Below are 23,273 nucleotides of genomic sequence, written 5' to 3'. Positions count from 1 at the left end.
GGTTTGGTCATGCGGGTGGCAACCACTCAATGTGTCCCTTTCATGTCGATTTCTCTCTCTCTTTCTCTCCCTCCCTCCGTCCCTTCCTCCCTCCCTCCCTCCCTCCCAGTATATCTGAACAAAAAATGAAAAAATGTCCTCGGGTGAGGATAAAAAAAAAATAGAAATCAATGAAAAAATTTCCTTGGGTGAGGATTAACAACAACAAAAAAATTCATAGTAGCAACTCTTTGGGGTAGGTCCATCGAAGCCTTCAGCTTGCGTACAGCCCAGGAGAGGTTGCACAAAGGAAAAGTGGCCACTGTATACACTGTCATTGTTTCTCATGCCTGCACTGAACCTATACAAACAAAGAATCTGAAGTATTCTTCACCACTTCACAACACTGAAAATTTTCATTCAGTATATTCAGAAACCAGCTATTGTGTCTCTTTATTAGCTTTTTGCAAAAGAATCAGCAGAGGCAAAGATTCAACAAAGACTTTCCCAGAAAAGGCAAGTGGGTTAAAATGGCCTAGAACTGAAAAAAACGTATCTTGAAATCCAGGTTAAAACCTGTCCAGCCTGGCTGGTGTGGCTCAGTTGGCTGAGAGATGTCCCAGCACCAGGAGGTTGCCTATTGATTCTGGGTCAGGGCACATTCCGGGTGTTGCTGATGTAATCCCCAGTAGGGGGCATGCAGGAGGCAGCCATAGATGTTTCTCTGTCATCGATGTTTCTATTTCTCTCTCCACCTCCCCCTGCCCCCAACCTATGAAATCAATACAAACATATTAAAAGACAACAACCCTCCATCATAACTACAAACAGACACACACACACACACACACACGCACACACGCACACACGCACGCACGCACGCACATGAATAGTCATAAGGGAATATGGCAGGAATCTCATTAGTAGAAACCTAGGTTATCCGAGGCTGAGTGAGCCCAGCATGGACATTAACTCAACCTCGATCTCCCCAAACCTGACCTACCCACCAGGGACTGATCCTGAAGTCTCTCACCAGGTATACCTTCAGACATGGACCCAACAGCTCATGCTACAGAAGTTCCAGACAGGTTGTAAAACATTCAAATGTACCTATTATCACCCTGGCCGGGTAGTTCAGTTAGTTGGATGTCACCCCATACACCAAAAGGTTTTGTGATGATTCCTGGTCAGGGCACATACCTGGGTTGTGGGTGCCATCCCCGGTGGGGCGTGTGTGGGAGACAACTTATCAATGTTTCTCTCTCCCATCAATGTGTCTCTGTCTCTCTCTCTCTCCCCCTTCCTCTCTCCCCCTTCCTCTCTCTAAACATATCCTTGAGTGAGGATTTTTTTAAAAGAAGTACCTATTATCAAATACATTTGAGCTACCTGAAGAATATTAAAAATTCAAATCAAAGGCTAAAATTCAATTTAAATCAAATTCTGAAGGTTCTATTTTTATAAAAGAAAAAATATTCAAGCACAAGCCATAATAATATTTCCTACATAAGCTGTAGATATGGAGAGACATTGACCTCAATGGAAGGGTGTGCCCTACAACAGTCTACACAGGGTACTTCTGCTCATGTTTATTTGGTGTTTGATTAGCAATGCCTTCTTAATGTAAATTGCTGGCCCATAGAAATCTCTCAATAAATTTTAATTATTATTGTGATTATCAATGTAACTGCAAATACTTGAATTCAAATAGAAAGTGATAGGCAATTTGCCCCCACCCTCTGTGTCCAGCCCTAATTCTCTAAATAGGATAAAATTCTTACCTTGAGGGACAATGTCAAAAGGAGGCTAAAATCAGTCAGGAGAAGACAAGTAACCCTGTTTATTTTTTTATTTTTTATTTAATTTTTTTATTTTTTATTTAATTTTTTTTTATCCTCACCCGAGGACATTTTTCGATATTTTGTTCAGATAGAGTGGGAGGGAGAGAGAGAGAGAGAAACATCGACGTGAAAGCCACACATCGAGTGGTAGCCACCCACACGACCCAACCAGGGCCGGGGACAAACTGCAACCAAGGTACGTGCCCTTAGCGGGAACCGAATCTGGGTCTCTCCGGACCTCAGGCTGACGCTCTAACCGCTGAGCCGAACCGGCCAGGGCAAAGAAATGAACTTTTTTTTTTTTTTTGGTATGTGCCCCTAGCAAGAACTGAACCCGGGACTCTCTGGTCCACAGGCCAACACTCCAACCACTGAGCCAAACCGGCCATTAAGTAACCCTGTTTAGATGAGTCCATTCAGTCCTACTAGTTTGCCAGCCCAGTCTCCATGAGTTGGAAACCAACTAATTGGGAGAATCTTAAAATTGCTACTACTGTCCTTCAAGTCTCAACCAATCACAACACCCAGAATTGCCCCTATGGATATGTAAGTGGGCTCAGAAATCTGCCACCAGATGGCGCCACCACGAGACTTCAACCAATAGCTCAACTTAAAAGCTCACTCATTGAACTTACTAACCTCACAATTAAGGAACCCCATATTTTATACAGTTGACAAATTGGAACCCCACTTATTGTGTCATGGCTATTGTGCTATTATAGCTTTTAAGGGTATAAGAAGACACTACAAAAATGTTGAAGCAAAAGGCAGAAACCATACATAGTCTAGTTATGACAAGGCTTTCATCATCATATCATCATCATCATCTACCATTCTATTGCTCTGACATCATTTCCAATACATGCAGACATACATGTAAACTTTGGTGCCTAAAATGCCAACCTCTTGCTAATGCCTGAGTGTTGATAGCTTATTAACCCTAGAAAATGAGCATATCGTGTATGTAAGTCCTGGGAAACTAATACCCCTCAACCATTCCAAAGACACAGATAAGCACATCTGTTAGGAAACATGCCTGAATCGTGTATTGGAATTCCCAGACTTTGCAAATACACTCCCAAAGCATAAGAGTTGAAATGGTGACACAACAGAACATCTTTTCTTTGAAATTCCCCGAGGGACAGATCTCTGCAAGGTATTAATGTTAGGTAACCTCATCTGGACAAGCTGGTGAGGCCTGCAATATTGGGGCCAGTGCCATGCAATTGTTATGAGGCTGTAGGTCATGCACACGTGAAACGAGCAGGCCACCCGGGCCTCTGAAGGTCCGAGGCTGCTTTGGACGCCCTCTCTGTCAGGCAAGATAGCAGCAAGGCCTGAGGAAGGGCCTAGGCCATTTCATTAAGCTTGAGACAAAGGGCAGGTTCTACCTGAACGGGGGACAGGACCACAGGGAAAGTGAGGACCTGGGGAGCAAGCCAGTTTCACAGGGAACTTTATTATTTCCCCAAATTCTTGATTTTTGTAATTGCGTTTGCTCCTATTTCCCCTTATCCTCTTTTCTGATATTGTCTTCATTTTAACTTATCACCATGGTGAGTCAATCAGTAATTCAGCATTCTTTGTTACATTATATGTACTGATTAATTTGATTTTTTCCCCCTCTTGCTACTGTTCATTATCTTGACTCTTTCCTCAAAACTTGGGCTCTGCATCTAGACAGGTCTAGCTGAATTTAAATTTCAACTCCATAATTTTATGAGCTGTGAGAATACTCTAAGTTTCAGATTTCCAACCTATGAAATATGGGGGCTTCATAGCACTTGCCTAATGGGGCTGTGAGATTTAAATGAAACCCCACATTGAAAGCACTTAGCACAGTGCCTGTCATTCATTCTTTAAATGCTTAATAAATGGAAATTATTATTTTCTATTACATTTAAGCTCTTTGTTTCTTTCTTCTCTTTTCTGGTTTTCTCTTCTCTCAAAAGTAACTTAAAATGAATTTCCCACTCTTATCCAAAAAATAATTCAATTCCACTTGACTAGTTGTAAAGTATTATTTGATTTCATTCTGATGTTAAGTTTCATTTTTTAAACTTTTCATCTTGTTTTTAGCTATTGTTTGAGTGCTCATTTATTTCACTTATCCTTTATGCGTTCAATTTTTGTCTTATTTTATTAAACTTATTTATTTTTGGTGACAATATTTAAGTTATACTTTTAGCAAATTTCTATTATATAATATAATGTTATAACTCTAGTCATTAGATCCTCAGATCTTATTCATCTTAGAGCTGAAAGTTTGTACCCATTTACCAACTTCTCCCTGTTTCATGGCTTTTCTACTGTTTGTTTCCATGAGTTTGACTTTTTAAAAAATTCCATTTCACTATTCTTGTTTCTTTTAATTTTTTCTTATCTCATTACAATGAATTTGAATATTAATTTTTTTTAAATCTTATCCTGATGTGAAGAAAATGTAATATTTTCGACAGAAAAAAATACATCCTATAGACTTCCTCCACCTTCTAAAAGAGACTGATCGTGTTTATTGGCAGGACGACGGCGCAGGGATGCAAGAATCCAGGAGTTAAGAGGGTTCATTTTAAAAACAGAAGGTAGCTATAGAAGCACGAAGTGGGTATGGAGAAGAGACTAGAGGAAGAAAGATTTGATGGGGATTTGGGGGAGGAGGGCACATAAAATGCTGAACACTGTGCCATGTAAACTGCCTCTCAGACTTCTCCACAGAACCTTCAATTAAATCTGTATGACTCTCTGCTCCAGTAATTTAACTACTGCTTCTTAGTTTCAAATCCACCCTTCCAGACACTTCTTTTTGATGCCCGGGCTGGCTTACAGGTCACATAGGCCCCCGCGTCTTTTAGGCTCTGCCCATAGAGGGCGCTAGAGCGGAGGGAGCCTGCAGGGCTGCACCTGGAGGGAGAGGGGCTTATTTCTTCCCGCGTTCTCCACAGCCCCGGCCTTCTCCCCGGGTTCCCCGCAGCCCCGGCCTTCTCCCCGGGTTCCCCGCACTAGAGTGGTAACAGCTTCCAGTGGCTTCCTCTTGGATCTCGGTGTCCTCTCTTTGCCATCCGAGTTAATGAATGTTTTTCTTTTGTTTGTTTATTTGATTTTTTATTTTTTTAAGGGAACAGAATGGAGAGAGGGTGGGAGGGGAGAAACATTGATTTCCAAGGGACAGAGACACATCCATTGGTTGCCTCCCTCCTGCACACCAACCAACTGGGGCCAGGGATTGTACCTACCACCCAGGAACTGCCATTGACTGGGGATGCTCTAACCACGGAGCACACTGGCCAGGGTAACAAATCTTATATCAAATTCTCCCTGGGCCCTGACTTACTGAAAAGTGGATTTCACTTCTATGGGGAAGGCAAAAAATTCTGAGTATTGCTTCAGGCTTAGCTTGGGGGGAGGGGGATCCCGTGGGCATTTTAGAAGATGCTATGCCATGTTTGAGTTATACTAATGCAGTCTTCCCCGTCAAGTCCCCTTAGTCTTTGCCGCCTTATACTTTATTTTCCATACTGCCTAGCAAGAGTGTGGTCTGGGAGGAGAGAAGCTCCTCACGAAACCCTGGAAGCTGCCCTTCCCTTCAGCTGTTCCTGAAGCCGCCCTTGCAAGGCAGGCCCACTCTGAGAAGCAAGGCAGACCCCTGGCCAGTGATCCCCCGGAGCTGTGGTTCTCTCCACATGGATGGCACCTGGCTTTATTGGAACAGAGCTGCTTCCTGGCACCTCACACAAACCATTCTGAATAGGAGGACCTTTGTGTGTTTGAAATCCACATGGAACCATTGGATTTTGGAAACCAAGTCACAGGGGTACAGGGCAGTGGTGGACGGAAGCGCGCAACCAGGAAGAAGCCTTCCTGTCTGTGCCCAAGCCTGCCACGGGTCGGGAAGCAGAAGGTGGCCATGCCCCTTGAACAGGGGAAGGCACAGTGAAGGGGCTCTCAAAAGAAAAAAATTAAAGAAGTGAAGAAACCGAGGTGAAGAGACTGACAACAGATATCATTATTTTCTGATTTTCCATCTCAAAATTGGGTAGGGATGGGCTTTTCTAAAATAAACCTAATTATTACACACGCCATCTTCCTGTACTTAATGGAGAATGTTTCTACAATGTCACATGCACAATAGGGGACATCCAATAAACATCTGCCTTGGATAACACTAGATTCGAGACAGCGTCTAGATTCCAGACAGTCAGCAGTGATATTAGTTAATTCACAATAACAATGCCAAGTGGCTTTTGCCCCTCTCTAGTAAACATGACAGATATCCACCCTTCTAAATGTTCTATTTTCCCATAGTCTTAATTATTTGGTTATTGAATCATTAAGTGCTTCTGATGGATGTCACCTGCCTTGTTTGTCACCTTGTCCTTTGGCTCTATTCCACATATTAGAAATCTTTGCAATTGTCCCTTTATTTTGTTTCTGCTTTTTAATTGGGAGCAGACGGGGATGAAAGGGTTCTTTTGTAGGCAATGGGAAAACCAGTGGTTTACTTTGGCTCGTCAACTTTCTGATATAACCTGATGCTTTTGCTTTGAGAAAGTGCCGAAAAGAAAAGAGGGTGACTTACGTAAAGGTATCACCAAATCATCCATAAGTAATTATCCATTAGGATAAAAAGGCTTTAAGTAAGAGTGGAAACTCACAACGGACTAAATGGTCTTGCACAAGGTGAGCTGCCACCAGCAGGGTTAAACCTTTTTTCTCACAACTGAAAAGTGAGTCCACTAGAACCCATTTTGCCAAGGAATAAGAAAGATAAATGACACTTGGGCTGTTAGCTTCCTTTTGTGGGGCCCTCTTGTTTTCTTCATTAAGTTGCATTTTGTTTCTTTTTCTGTGTGGGCGCATCATGGAAACTGTCATACTTGATCAGTGCCGGGAGAAAAAGATGACAGCATCAGGCTCGCATCCGTGCAGCTGGGACGAGCGGGGGAAATGGAGAAGATTAAGCAGAAAGCGCTCTGGCCTGGGATAACCCAGCTGTGTGAAAAATCAAGCCTATTGAACACAAAAGGAAAGAAAGGAATGAACTTCCCAGCAAAGCACGGCGAGGGACACAGACTCAGTTGCATTTCAAACGAATTCATTACTGTCTGTCCACACTCAGCTATGTGCTTCTGCCTCAGTTTACCAAAATTTTGCTCACTCGGTTTTCTTTCTTTCGTAAATGGTAACAACACTGCTTTGTATAAATAAAAAATTTGTCTAAAACAGGATTTGGGCTTTCAACTTTGTTAGCTATAATACTAAAAAGCTTTTTATTGCTTGTAACCTCTGTGCTACCAGGGCAGCGGCCAAGAGCCACAGGTGACCGTTTAAATTAAAATTCATTAGAATATGCCCTGGCCGGTTTGGTTCAGCAGTTAGAGCATCAGCCTGAGGACCAGAGAGTCCTGGGTTCGGTTCCCGCTAAGGGCACATACCTCGGTTGCAGTTTGTTCCCGCCTCTGGTTGGGGTTCTGTGGGTGACAACCACTCAATGGGTCTCTCTCACATTGATGTTTCTCTCTCTCTTCCTCTCTCTCTCCCTCCCTCCCGCTCTATCTAAAGATAAATGCAAAAAATAAAAATAAAAAGTCCTCGAGTGAGGATAAAAATAATAATATTCATTAGAATAAAATAAAATTTAAAATTCAATTGCTCAATTGCAATTGCTCAAAGGCACGTGTAGATGTAGCGGAAAGTTCTTGAGGCAATGAAAGATCATGGGACTCTGCTTCCAGTCTGCAACCGTGTGTTCCTGTGAACCTCCCGACACTGAGTGTCTGCCTTCCCTGCTTCCTGGCTGAGCTCCTATATTACTTCTTCTTCTTCTTTATTTTTTTTTTGGTTAATCCTTACCCGCATATTTTTTCCATTGATTTTTAGAAAGGGTGGAAGGGAGAGAGAGAAGGAAAGAGAGACAGAGAGAGACAAAGAGACATATTGATTGGTTGCCTCCCACACACTCCCGGACTGGGGCCTGGGATCCAACCTGTAACCCAGGAATGTACCCCAACCGGGAATCAAACCCTTGACCCTTCAGTGCACAGGCTGATGCTCTAACCACTTACCCACACCGGCCAGGGCCTGATATTACTTCTAATGTGAACTCAGATGTCAGAAGTTCCCAGGGCCTAGGTGACTCTGGTTTTTTAGAAAATGTTTCCAGGCCTGCAGGTGACACGGCCTCTGCTTCACTGGGGCAAAAAAGGAGACTTCTCTTCCTAATCTCTAAAGTAGCCTCCTGAGATCACAGTCCTGGTTAACTTTGTGTCAGCCTGACTGGGTCACGGGTGCCCAGGTTAAAGGTTATTTCTGGGCGTGTCTGTGAAGGTGTTTACAGGTGAGATTAGCAGGTGGATCGGTGGATTCTGTGGAGTAGATTGCCCTCCCCTGTGTGGATGGGCATGAGCGAGTCCATCCAGTCCGTAGAACAGGAGGTGAAAGAATTCCCTCTTCTCCTGCCTCGTTGATTGATCTGGGACATGCCAGCTCATCTTCTCTTGCCCTTGGACTAGGATTTACACCATCAACTGCTCTGATTCTCAGGCCTTTAGACTGGGACTGAATTATATCGCCTGCTTTCCTAGGTCTCCAGTTTGCAGATGGCAGATCGTGGGACTCCCCGGCCTCCATAATCACGTGAGTAATTCCAGTCCCTCTCCGCATCACGGGAAGTGTGCAATTGTGCAGATGCTCTGTTAAAGCCTGTAGAAAGGCTAAAGCTGCTCTGCCCTGTCTGAGCTCCCAGGTGTACTAATGCCTATGAGACCCTCTCATCCTGGAAAGGGCCTACATCCCCCACCCCACCCCCACACAGGAGCACCAGTGAATGCCTAGCAGTAGGAAAGTTCACACTTCCAGTCTTTGAATTGCAACAAAGATTTTGGAAATCAAGGGTAAAGAGGATAAGGGTAAATAGAGATTATTTGGAGTGGCCAACCCTCCAGTTTGGTTGCCTGGGGACAGAACGTCTGGTCTGGTCTGAACTTTTGGAATCTGCTGCTGTGCAATTATTAAACAAGAACAGTGACTAAGCCCAGAACTTGTCACTTCATGAGACTCTTACTTCTTCCCATGACTTACAGTATACTCTGGAGTGAGTGGGTTCAGACAGATAAAAGCCAGCTCTCAGCTGGCTTTGCCAGGGGCCAGCTCTCGTCTCTGAGGCCCAGTCTGCCTCTCTATTTGATGTCCAGCATGTCCAGCTATGCCCCGCGATTGATGGGTTGGTTGATTGTTTTCAAAGCTACGTATTCAGAAAAATCCAACAGACTCCCACATAAACACACAAACAAACATACAAGGTTCTCATAACCTTCTCAACGTGAAAGTTCACATTTCTTCTCCCATCCCAGCAACAAATTGATGACCAGCCAGCACTTAAATTGGAAAAAAAAGAATTAAAAGAAGAATCTACCACCTACAGGTTTTCTTTCAAATTATTGCAGCTGTCTTTCCCATGCGAGAGACCTGTTTTGAATTATAATATAGATCTGTTCATCTATTTGATGCTTCATTGCCCAATTCAATCCTCATTTATTTTCACTGTCTCTTATTTGTGAGCCCACATGTTTCATATTAAAAAGCTATTTCAAAACCAAGCTTTAAAAGGAGAAACAAAATATATTTTTTTAATTGCATAAAACACTGGAGATGAAATCAACAGGCTCATGCCCCACTGACAGGAATCCAGAATGGTCCAATATTTTGGGGAAGCAATTCATTCAGACCAATCAATGGATTTAAAGTCATTCATAGTGGGATTCCAGTCAAGATGGAGGAGTAGATAAAGCCTGTGCTCACCTCCTCCCATGACCCCTTCAAAATTATAACTTAACTATAGAACAACCTCATTCAGAACTGCCTTAAATCTAGTTGAACAGAAGTCCTACAAGTAAGGATATACAGAAGCCAATTAGAGACTGGTAGGAGGGGCAGAGAAGAGGAACTGGCTGATCTCACATCCATGTGTGGTGGTTAAAAATCTGGAGGGAGCCCTGGCTGCTTTGGCTCTGTGGTTAGAGCATCAGCCTGAGGACCAAGGAGTTGCAGGTTTGATTCCAGTCAGGGTGTGGTTTGGTCCCTGGCCCTGGTCAGGGTCGTGCAGGAGGCAGCCAACCAATGTCTCTCTCTCACATCAATGTTTCTCTCTCTCTCTCTTTCCCTCCCTCCTTTTCTTTTTCCCTCCCTCCTACTCTATCTGAAGATACATGGAAAAATATTCTTGGGTGAAGATTTAAGAAAATAATAAATAAATAAAAATCAGGAGGGATACCTCAGCTGTGAAGGTCCCCCCTGAGGAGTGAGGAGTCCCCCACCCCACACCAGGCCTCCCAGCCCAGGGTTCTAGTGCCATAAAGAGAATCCCCATCACTTTTGGCTGTGAAAGCGAGTGGGGCCTGTGGCTGAGTGAGACAGAGGGTTGCCGGAGATCCACGTATGCCTCTTAAAGGGCCTAAACACAGACTTACTCACTGACAAACTCACTAGCTCTGAGCTGCACTGGGACAACAGCTTCAAAGGCATCAAGGACAAATGGGGAGGAACTGAATTGTCTGGCTTCAGGGGCAGCTTTCTCCAAGACACAAGTGCTGGCAGAGGTCATTGTTCCTTTGCTAAGCTCTCCCCACATTCAGCCTGCACAGGCAGGTGGGCACCATGTCCAGGTCTCCATCAAGCTAACTAACATCATTTACCCCAACCGGGTGATTCCCTGAGACCTCACCCCCCCCCCCCCCCATTGTAGGACCACTCATGCTGCTTCCAGTTGCTTTTTCATGCAAACAGCCTATCTTGCCTTATGGTGCCAACTTTCCTAAAATCTCTCAAAAGTTCACAAACCCCAAATAAACAGTATCTGCCTGCAGAGTGCCCTGTACTTTTTGCAAAACAGCCCTAAGCATTAAGTGGTAGCCAGCCTCGTTCAGAGCTTAGCTTATCCCAGGCACCTCTAAGCTTAGTATAAGTGGCAACCATCTGAAGATCACTTTGCAGCTTATACCAAGTGGCCACAGGCAGGACATTGGCAGTGAATGACATTAGCCTGCACCACAGCCCCTTCCAAGAGGCCCCAGAACCAACACACTTGGTGGTCAGCTTCAGACCACATCAGAACACCACCCAAATACCTCCACAAACAACAAACCCAAAGGGAAGACTCTGAAGGCACCAGAGTCCCACTAAAGCAAATCCGGCTCCATAGGGTCTGCCCCTGTACTACAGTTCCTCCATTGCAGTGCTGGCCAGTTCTCATAAGCAATCAGCCTGAGGATCAATCCCTCCCACTGAGGTACCAACATCACGCCAGGCTCAACTACACTAGGAAGGTATGCACAACCCACACAGGGGACACACATCAAATGACCAGGGAAACTGTGCCACTGGACCCTATTATATAATGCCACTCTACTAAAACAGATAGATGTAGCAGCTCTACCTAATATGTAGAAACAAATACAGGAAGGCAGCCAAAACAAGGAGACAAAGAAACATGTTTCAAATTAAAGAACAGAAAAAACTTCAGAAAAAGAATTAAACAAAATGGAGACAAAAAATCTACTAAATGCAGACTTCAAAACATTGGTTGTAAGGAGGCTCAATGATCCCAGTGAGAACTTCAACAAAAAGAAAGGAAATATAAAAATGGAGATAGAAAACATAAAAAGAACTAGTCAGAAATGAAGAATACACTAACTGAAATGAAGAATAATTTATAGGGAATCAAAGGATTTAGGGGAACAGAAGATCAAATCTAGGATTTGGAAGGCAAAGTAACAGAAACTACCCAGAACAGCAAAAAGAAAAACGAATTCAAATAAATGAGGATAGTTTAAGAGGCCTTTGAGCCCTGGCCAGTTTGGCTCAGCGGTTAGAGCGTCGGCCTGCGGTCCTGAGAGACCCGGGTTCGGTTCCCGCTAAGGGCGCGTACCTCGGTTGCAGTTTGTCCCCGGCCCTGGTCGGTTGTGTGGGTGGCAGCCGCTCGATGTGTCCCTTTCTCGTCGATGTTTCTCTTTCTCTCTCTGTTCCTCTCTCTCCCTCCCACTCTACCTGAACAAAAAAATGGAAAAATATCCTCGGATGAGGATAAAAAAAAAAAAAAGAGGCCTTTGGGACAACATCAAATATATTAACATTTACATCATAGGGGTACCAAAAGGAGAAGAGAAAGAGCAAAGAACTGAAAACCTGTTTGAAGAAATAATGACAGAAGCCTCCCTAACCTGGTAAGGGAAATAGACCTACAAGCCCAGAAAGCACAGAGAGTCCCAAACAAGATGAACCCAAGGAGGCCCACATCAAGACACATCATAATTAAAATACCAAAGTTTAAAGCCAAAGAGAGAATCTTTTTTTTTTTTTTTTTTTTTTGTTCAGATAGAGTGAGAGGGAGAGAGAGAGAGAAACATCGACGTGAAAGGGACACATCGAGTGGCTGCCACCCGCACAACCAACCAGGGCCGGGGACAAACTGCAACCGAGGTACATGCCCTTAGCGGGAACCGAACCCGGGTCTCTCCAGACCGCAGGCCGATGCTCTAACCGCTGAGCCAAACCGGCCAGGGCCAAAGAGAGAATGTTAAAGGCAGCAAGAGAAAAGCAGTTAATTACCTACAAGGTCCCATCAGACTGTCAGCTGATTTTTCAAAGAAACACTTCAGGCCAGAATGGATTGGCATAAAATGTTCAAAGTGATGAAAAGCAAAGACCTACAACCAAGATTACTCTATCCATCAAAGCTATAATTTAGACTCAAAGGACAGATAAAGATCTTCCCTGATAAGAAAAAGCTAAAGGAGTTCATCACCATTAACCCACTATTATAAGAAATGTTAAAGGGACTTCTTTAAGAAGAAGAAGAAGAAAATTAAAAATATGAATAATAAAATGGCAATAATTACATATCTATCAACAATTACTTTAAATGTAAATGGATTAAATACTCTAATCAAAAGATATAGGGTAGCTGAATGGATAAAAAAAGAAGGCCCCACATATGCTGCCTACAAGAGGCTCACTTTAGATCGAAAGACACACAGACTGCAAATAAAGGCATGGAAAAAGATATTTCATGAAAATTAAAATGGGAAGAAAACTGGGACAGTGATACTTATATCAGACAAAATAGATTTAAAACAAAGGCTATAATAAAAGACAAAGAAGAACCCAGTAATTCCACTTCTAGGTATTTATCCAAAGAAACCCACAATCCTAATTCAAAAAGATATTATGTACCCATATGTTCATTGCAGCATTATTTACAATAGCAAAGATATGGAAGCAACCTAAGTGTCCATCAATAGATGAATGGTTAGGAAGAAGTGGTCCATATATACAATAGAATATTACCCAGCCATAAACAAGAATGAAATTTTGCCATCTGCAACAACACAGATGGACCTAGAGTGTATTCTGCTGAGTGAAATAAGTCAAACAGAGAAAGACAAATGCCATATTATTTCACTTATATGTGGAATCTAAAAAGCAAATTAAATAAATAAACAAAATAGAAACAAACTCATAGATACAGAGAACATTTTGATGGTTGCCAGATGTGAGGGGGGTTGGAGAGGTGGGTGACAAAGGTGAAGGAATTAAGAAGTACAAATTGGTAGTTACAGAATAGTCACAGGGATATAAAATAGGGATTACAGTAAATAATATTATAATAACTATGTACAGTGGCATATGGGTACTAGATTTATCAGGGTGATTACTTCATAAATTATATAATGTCTAATCACTGTGTTGTATACCTGAAACTAATACAATAGTGTATGTTCACTATAATTGAAAAATAGAAAATTATTTTTAAAAAATAGTTATTCACAGTCTTTGACCCAATGCCTCTATATCTGGGGAACTAGCCTAAAGACCCAATCAGATATCCCACAAACACTTATGTGTTATTTATAATGCTGAAGAGCCAGAGAGGGGACCTGGAATGTTCAATGACATTTTATATATATTATTATAGCCTTTGTTTTAAGACATGTTTAGGTGAAGAATACATTTATATGCTGGAATGTTATGCAACCATTAAAGATCATTCCTTTTTTTTTTTATCCTCACCCGAGGACATTTTTTCATGTTTTTGTTCAGATAGAGTGGGAGGGAGAGAGAAGAAGAGAGAGAGAGAGAGAGAGAAACATCGACATGAAAGGGACACATCGAGTGGCTGCCACCCACATGACCCAACCAGGGCCAGGGACAAACTGCAACCGAGGTACATGCCCTTAGGAGGAATCGAACCCAGGTCTCTCTGGACTGCAGGGCGACACTCTAACCGCTGAGCCAAACCGGCCAGGGCTAAAGATCATTCTTTTAAAGAATACTTAATATCATGGAATATTGCTTATATTATTAGCATGGAATATCATGCTTATATTATTATATTAAGTGTCAAATGCATAATATAAGTCCATATATAAAATATGAACCAAGGCCTTCGTCTCTGTACTTGTAAAATGCTATTAATTATGGTACTCCCTCACTTTAGGTTTTTGTAAGGGTTCAGCGAAATAAGCCTTGTAAGTTCTTAGCACAGTGCCAAACAGTGGCGGGGTCCCCTCCTGTTAGCACTGTCATTACATATGACAGAAAACACACACACACAAGAGAGAGTCAAGACTAGGAAGCAGTCTAGTAGTACTAGTAGTAGTAGTGCCAGTAGTACTAGTGATGATTTTTTTCTTTATTGCTTGAATTTTTAGTGTTCTACAATGAGCATATATTACCTTTGTAATCTGAAGAAGACGATACAAACCTCACCTTACTATAATAAAATGAAGTTACTGCTTAAATAATGCATGCTCTTGGGGGAGGTCATAGGTAAAGGCTCTGGTAACGACTGCTGAAGGAATAAAATCTGATCTGGCTGCCCATGGCTCTCGGCTACCCTGAGACTCCGGTGAGGGATGAGGGATGTCACTTCCATAATAGAAAATGTCACGAACGTACTCACAGACGCACCCACGCCCACTCACGTCTGTGCTCTACATTCCCACTTTATCAAAGGCAAGGACACACACGAGGGCGAAGGGCTTTCCTAGTTACTCCTAAAGCCTAAAGCTCATTGTAACACATACTGCCTGGTGCCGAAGAAGGGGTGCCTCTGGGAACCGCCTCATTGGGCTGAAGGGAAGTCACTTGCTCCCCCCAACCACTCCCCACCCTGGCCTCTGTTTCCCCCGTACGCCTGTCCGCCCTCTGCTACAGGCTAGGAATGTGAAGGCCAGAAGGAATCCGGGTCATCTCTGAACACACAGCTTTCCTTTCATACGTTGGAAACTGAGGCCCAAGCAGGGCTGATATTTAGGCTCACAAGAGGGAACCAAGTCGTGAACTGGTGTTAAAATACGGAAACACTTCCAGGGTAGATGGACAAGAGCCACTGCCCTGAGTGTCCCCACCCCAGGTGCTCCCCAAACCACACGAAATAAAATGTGGATGACTTTTCTCCTGTTAATCTGTCTTTCTTCCATTTAATTTTCAGGGCCCCAGGCATGGAACCAAAGGGGGTAGAGGAAAACATTTTCCACCCTGTAGCACACACTTCTGGCCTCCAGTTCTGTGACAATAGATTTCACTTGTTTTCAGGCACCAAGGTGGCAATTTGTTACAGCCTTAGCAAACTAATACAACCCCTTAACTGCAGGCATCCCTGACCATGTCATGGGACGTCCTGCCTGCTTATGTGTGCTCATATTCAACAGTGTTGTTCGTCACCACCACTGACTGAGCATCTCCCATGCGCCAGCCTCTGTGTAGGTGGTAGAGAAACGCAGATGGTGAAGTCAGAGTCCCAGCCTGAGGAGGTCTACACACCTTTAAAACACAACACTTAGCCCTGGCCGGTTTGGCTCAGCGGTTAAAGCATCGGCCTGTGGTCCAGAGAGACCCAGGTTAGGCTCCTGCTAAGGGCATGTACCTTGGTTGCAATTTGTCCCCAGCCTTGGTTGGGTCATGTGGGTGGACTTGATGTGTCCCTTTCAGGTCGATGTTTCTCTCTCTCTCTCTCCCTCCTACTCTATCTGAACAAAAAGTAGAAAAATGTCCTCAGGTGAGGATAAAAAGACAAAAACAAAAACAAAAAAACACGACACTTACATTGGGCCTTGAAGCACGGTTGTTTATATTTTAAGGCAGTGTTACCGAGGAAAAAGAAAATGAGAACTGGGCTCCTATTCCAGCCATACTTCCTGGTTCATCAGTACTAGTGAAATAAATTAATTTATAATGTTTGAGAATATGAATGATATCAGTGGCTAGTTTTTGTTAAGAGCTTACACTGGTCATTTAATCCTTCCAACAACCCTGATATGGGTGCTGTCATAAGCCCCATTGCACAGGCGAGAACATGGAAGTGTGGAGAAGTTAGGTAACTTGCTCAGGGTTCCAGAGTTAGTACTTAGATCAGGTAGATACGAGCAGCTGGTCCAGGATTTGAACTCATACAGTCTGGTTTGAGGCCTCTGCTTTTAATTTGTGTTATTACAAGAGCCCCTTAAGAGCTCAATCTCCAGCCCGGCTGGTGTGTCTCAGTGGTTGAGCATCGACCCATGCACCGAGGTCGCTGGTTCGATTCCCGGTCAGGGCACATGCCCAGGTTGTGGGCCTGATCCCCAGAGCGGGGCACGCAGGAGGCAGCCTCTCATGGATGTTTCTATCTCTCTCTCTCCCTTTCCCTTCCTCTCTCTCTAAAATCAATAAAGGAAAAAAAAATGAGATCAATCTCTATTTCACAGACAAGGAAACCAAGGTCCATAAGTATTTCTAAAGAGCTGCAATAGGAATCAGACCAAATTATGCATATTGTTTGTAAAGGGCCACTTACTCCTCCTCCTAAGCACCCCCTCCTCTCTCTGCCATGATCAGATCTTTAGGGGACAAAGCTTGTATTCTACTTACTGTGGGTTCCCTTGCTGCTTTACCACCGCCTCTGACAGAGAAGATGACAATGGAATGTCTGCTATGGACCAGGCTGGATTATGAATTTTGATGTTCCCAAGACCACAAAATGTTTGGAGCTGGGCTCTAACATTTAAGTAAGAATCACAGAAATGAGTCAAATTAAGTGACTTAAAAAGCTGTCAGACATTACAATACATTATAATCCAATTCCAAATGGAAGCGGTAGACTGGCCACCAGGAGAAATATTTCAATGTGAACTGCTTAAAAGCTGGACTCGCTCTCAGTGATGCTTCAGCTCAGGGGAATGGGCCGCAGGATTTTCCTTGTCTCTCTTTAGTAGAAATCTAGGTGGGATAATGAAGCAGAATCAAGCTCCAAAATGATGCTGAGGGTATTAACAGACATTCCCTTTGATGCTTTTAGACAATACGTCTTTTTTGGAGCTGAAGAAATGCCCCAGGATAGCTCCAAATTGGTCTTCCTCCTCCAGGAGGAGAAAGGGGGCGGTCTGTCTCTGCAGGGCCACCCCTCGCCTTCCCTATGGGACCCCACTAACAAGCACTGCTCAGCAGCATCAGCACCTTAATTCAGAGGCACTGAGGCCTTTGTATGGGCAGCTCTAGGAAGAAAGCCTTTGAGAATATTCATTATAAGAGACAGCACATCAGGACCCTTTTGCCTCTATAGACCCCCTGCTTCCAGCGAGCGGTGGAACTGCTCCAGCTGTCCTCCCCGCTTCACCTAAGTGCCTCCCCCTCCCCACCTTATCAGAGCAGAAGCCGCTGTATCAGATGTCAGCTCTGAGCTCCCAGCATCCAAGGATCTTATTTCTCCCTTAATGGAAGAACAGATCTGCGCTCCTGATACTGGAAATCATTTAGTCTCTGTGCTGCCAGCCACAAGTTCAGCCAGCTCTTCTTCTCTAGACACTGGATACCAGGAAAAGAAATATGTATGTAGCCTGCAAGCGCATGAGGATGCCTTGAAATCAGAGCAGGAGAGCAGGAGCATGACTCTGGGCGATTCTGTGGCAGATGCTCATTGTCAGCGACGGTGAGCTGTTTTTAGAGAAGGTATTTAAAATCTGAACGCTGTCACTGACTTAATGCCATTTGAATGAGTGGCACCGAGCTTTATGGTCACTGAGGCAGGGATGCCAGAAAGGCCTTGCTCATGAATGCATTTCTCACAATGGCCCAGGTACACGTTTTGCTGCCATGGAGAAAACCTGGAGGTTTCCCCCAGGGCCTCAGAGGGACGGCTCAGGGCAAACCAAAGACTACGTTTAAAAATCTGGGGTGGATCACAACTCTAGTAATTAAAAGAGTAAACAGGCATTTCACACTTACTACTATAAACTGAATGTTTGTGCTCCTCACCCCCAATTCATATGTTGAAACCTAATCCTCAGGGAGATAGTATTGCGAAGTGAGGCTTTTGGGGAAGTCATTAGGTGTTGATGGTGGAGCCCTTATGAACGGGATTGATATCCTTACAAAAGACACTCCAGAGAGCCCCCTCTTCCCTTCAGCCATGTCAGGACCCAGGGAGAGGACAGCTGTCTATGAACCAGACACTGACTCTACTGGCACCTTGATCTTGGACTTCCCAGGCTCCAGAATTGTGAGAAGTAAATGTTTGTTGTTTAAGCCACCCAGTCTATGATGTTTTGTTATAGCAGCTTGAATGGACTAAGACACTTACCATAGACTAGGTGCCCTGGTAATTGCTTTATAAACATGATCTCATTTAATTTTCACAACAACCCTGTGAAGTTGGTGCTATTACTGTCTTTGAACTCAAAGAGCTTAAATGACTTACCCAAGATCACAAAGACAGTAAGCAGGGAAGCCAGTATTTAAGCTCTAGTCAAGCTTTTGGCAATGCCAAGGGTTCTTGAAGTGACCAATCACTGAAGGGATGTCTGGTTGATTTGCTAAATCACCCCTCAGGGCTGTCCTGTGCTAAGGTAGTCTACCCAAAAAGAAACACAGCCAGGAGACAGTAGAGCCAGAGGTAGTGAAAGCACCTCACCACACCAGCACTTCCTGTTTTCTGCCTGTATAAATCCCACCCTTTGTTAGAATGTCTTCCCCTCTGGGAGGTCGTCATCAGCGTCCCCAGAATGGTACCTAGAGATGCAGAGTGCTCAGCCTGCACGATCTTTCCTGGAAGCCCTGAGTATGGGTTCTCAAAACCCAGCTCAAATGAAGCCTCCCCCGTTCCCCCTCCTGGAGGCGTGGAAAGCAGGGGAGGGGCTGAAAGTACTGGGCTGGGAGTGAGTGGACATTGGATCTGGTTTTGACGGTGCTACATAGAAGCTGAGAGACCCTAGGCAATTCTTTTTTTCTTTATTGATTTTAGATAGAGAAGAAGGGAAAAGAAGAGAGAGATAGAAATATCGATGAGAGAGAACATTGACTCGCCCCTCCTGCACTGGGGATCGGGCCCTGGCCAGGAATCGAACCGGCAACCTCCTGGTGCCTGGGTCGAAGCTCAGCCACTGAGCCACACCGGCCAGGCAGCTAGGCAAGTCTTTTAACCTTTCTGGACCTGTTTTTCTTCTCTAAAAAATAAGGGAGTGGGATTAGGTGAATCTGAATTTCCTCCTAGCTCTTAAATTCTGTCTCTTCTGAACTCAAAAGATTTGTAACTTAGTACTTAAATATACATGATCTTGTACAGCATTATTATTTTCATATTTCTATTTCTATTATTTTCTTTAAAAATTATAACTTTCATGCAGGCAGGGTCTCTCTAGATTCTCAATCAATACTTATTCATTTTTAGTGTCCAGAGTTGCTCTGTTCACAGATAACTTTGTATTTGACATATTTCCTACCATCACTGTACATACACATGACAGAACCAAAACTGTAGCACTCTGGGAACAATAGAAAGGAAGGAAACCAACCAGCCAACCAATTGTGGGTTTTAAAAATCTTCTTTGTATTGTGCCTAAATGTAAACAAAGAATTATCTAAGTAATAGCCCCTTGCTAATTTACGCTTTTAATATCCTAATCTGTAAGACTGAATCACACCAATAAAGCTAAAAGCTAAAAGCACATTATCCTAGTTTTTTTTGCAGTTTATTACTGTGACTGAATTAAAACAAGCATGATGAACTGGGTCACTTGATCAGATTAGGTTTAAGATAAAACAAGGTGAAATTTAAAGTGCCAGCAGTTGGACTATTACAGGGCATGAGAGCAGCCAGTTAAGTAGGAAGAGGTAGATGACATCAACTCTAGAAGCCATTGTCTTGGCGTTAATGGAAAAGCCATGGAAAATAAATACATTCCAGGTGTTCAAAAGTTACTTTAAATTCCATGTGTACATGTAAGTGAAAAACAAGCCAGGCCCTAAAATAATTAAAGCCATCAATATAACCTACTCAGGGTTTGAAAGGGACTGATTTTTCTTACTCATGAAAAATGAAATAAGATGTGCAATGTGGTTTCCTTGCCGTCTGCTACTTGAATTGCAGGGCATTGTGTAAAAGTTAATTTAACACCAGAATATAATTATTAAGACAATAGAATGCCTAATCTTAACCAAAGCGTTAAAGAAAGGCTTTCCTTTTTACTGTAATTTTTATCTTTATAAACTAAAAGTAACAAAAGTGATTTTAGGATTTTTTTGTTTTGCTTTCCTTCTTTCAGAGGAAAACGACATTAAGTGGGAAGAAAAGCATATTTAATAATTGAGTGTAATAACACAACACCCACAGAATACTACGGCAAGGTGTTCAGCTGTGTCTCCCATTCATGTTGAAAGCTTTTCTTAGAGGCACTGTTTGAAGAGCTTGGTGGAAAGCTTGAAAGAATAATATAAACAAATAAGGCAAAGTCTGTATTAACCAGCAGTCAGTACATTCACCAACTTTTACCAAAGAACAAGAAAAGCCTACTGTGAAATTAATCATTTCACACTTTTTAAGAATTTAGTCATAGGATTCTCAGTCTCTACTTTCCATGCCTCCTGACTGCCTTGCACTCTAAGCGAGAACATCTTACTATCCTAAGCAGTCATCCCATTCTCTTCTTGGAAGACAAAAAAAATAACTTTGATTTCTTTTCCTTGTGAAAACCTGTTTGCTAGCATTGCAGTCCCCACTGGGAAAAGGAGTTTAACTGTGCTCTCAGGGGGTGAACCTATGGCCATGCTCTGCTGTTTAAGACTTGGAGTCTGTGCTTGGGGTTAGGAAACCCCACCAGCTTTGTCTGAACTCTGGTTATTCCAAAATTCCCTTTAATCCTGGCTGGTGTGGCTCAGTGGTTGAGCATCGACCCATGCACCAAGAGGTTGCTGGTTCAATTCTGGGTCAGGGCACATGCTCCGGTTGTGGCCTCAATCCCCAGCAGGGGGCGTGAAGGAGGCAGATGATTGATGTTTCTCTCTCACATCCATGTTTCTATCTCTCTCTCCTTCTCCATTCCTCTCTCTGAAATAAAAAAATATATATATATATATTTTAAAAAACTTCCCTTCTAGCTCTCTCTCCTTCTCCATTCCTCCCTCTGAAATAAAATAAAAAATAAAAAAATAAAAAACATATTTAAAAAAACTTCCCTTCAGTATTTGAGATTTGTTGGATAAGTATTGACCTGATCCTTACTGTTCATGATGGAATTGACTTCAAACATAATAAAAATCAGGCACGTCCTGGCTGGTTTGGCTCAGCGGTTAGAATGTCGGCCTGCGGTCCAGAGAGACCTGGGTTTGGTTCCCCCCGCTCTGTCTGAACAAAAAATGGAAACATGTCCTCGGGTGAGGATAAAAAAAAAAAAAAAAAAAATCAGGCTGGTGTGGCTCAATAGTTAAACATCGACCCATGCACTAAAAGGTCACAGTTCGATTCCTGGTCAGGGCACATGCCTAGGTTGTGGGCTGATGCCCAGTGGAGGGCATGCAGGAGGCGACTAATCGATGTTCTCTCTCATCGATGTTTCTATCTCTCTCTCCCTCTCTAAAATCAATAAAGAAAAACAAATTAAAAAATGATAATAATAATCAGTTTGATTTTTTCTCTTCTCTTTCTAAACACCCTACAATTTTAGGGCTTTTTCTTGGTTTCTTACTCTTCTGAAGGTAAATCTCACAAGAATCTCACTTCCAGTGCTAAGTAGGGATACTCTCTGGTTTTTCTCAAAAGTAGAATAGAATTGTGGGTTTTTTAATTACCTCTGTTTTGGGGAAGAGGATGCTTCAAGTTTTCCAAGGAGAATGTAAATAATTAGTTTGGTACCAACTACTAATTCACCAGTGATCCCTTCTCCTTGATGAGATGGGGAAATCCCAGTGACTGGGACCAAATCTTTGAATCCTTGATATCCAGAACCTTCTTTTTTTATTTCCCTCCCTTTCTCAATGTCCTATCCTGTCCTTAGTTATTTCCCATACATTTCCTAAGTGTCTATTTTGTGCACAAAATGTAACTGGCTGTCAAGGACACAGACATGTGCTCAGATCTCTTCCTGAGAATCAGTCTACAGAATTTGCTCAACTATTACTTTCTCTTCCTCACTGTTGTCATTACACCCGACACTCATCTTTTCTTGTTTAAACATTGTACTCACAGAATAAGTTTTCAAGATAAATATGCACTCTTCCTTCTAGACAACTTAAAAAGATAGCAAATGAAATAGCCCCAAGTACTGAGCCTGAGAGGACCACGTGGTTCCCACTTTGGACCACCCAGCAGGGTTGACAGGTGGTGGCCTGCATGAGAATACCTGGTCACAGGGGCGCCAGGCTGAAATCCAGCCCACTCTCTGCAGTCCGGACCCCTCTCTTGGGACACGGCTCTTTCCACTGCAGGAAGGACCACCTTCAGAAATTCTTACAAAGGTGAAGGCCAGCAGAGAGTCCTCCGAAATCATCATTTATCTTTACTCTCTCCTTCTCCTCCTTTGCTATCTATGTCCAATCATTTCCCAATTCCACAATAATTTAGTTTGTTTGAATTAGTGTGAAATACAGTTCAAGATTTTCCTAAAGATTATACACACCGATCCTTTCTTCATCCCAAATACTCACACCATCAGAGAATTTAATGGATTGGGCTAATTTCTTCTTCCACCTAGAAGGCACAGTTGTTTAAATGCTCATTAACTGCCCCTAGATTAGAATCAATACCGCTGGGTTCCCATCCATACGATTAACCCACTGGGGATACAAGCGTCTTGCCCACCACCATCATAGTTTTTTACATTAGTATAAGATTTTTCAGTTTACAAAGTTCTGTATACAGAATATCACACTGTCTCATGTGCTTTACCTAAATTGTGGTAGGTTGTAGGACCACATTAAGATGATCTCAGCTGTGGAGTCACTCATGAAAGAAGAGGAGGGTAAGAAAGGGGGTGAGGGAAATGGGAGGTGAGAAGGAGCCAGAAAATAAGCGAGAGAAAGCCAGATATACAGGGCTCAGTCTATGTGAGGAAAAGAGCTGGAAACAGAATAATAAAGACATCTCAAAAGCCAGTATTTCTGTTTCACTTGCATTGTTGGAACATCAGGGTGAGTTCTCTTTGTGATTATGGG

Source organism: Molossus molossus, unplaced genomic scaffold, assembly GCF_014108415.1.
Source record: "Molossus molossus isolate mMolMol1 unplaced genomic scaffold, mMolMol1.p scaffold_m16_p_32, whole genome shotgun sequence".
Lineage (NCBI taxonomy): Eukaryota > Metazoa > Chordata > Mammalia > Chiroptera > Molossidae > Molossus > Molossus molossus.
Note: the sequence above shows the minus strand (reverse complement) of the source record.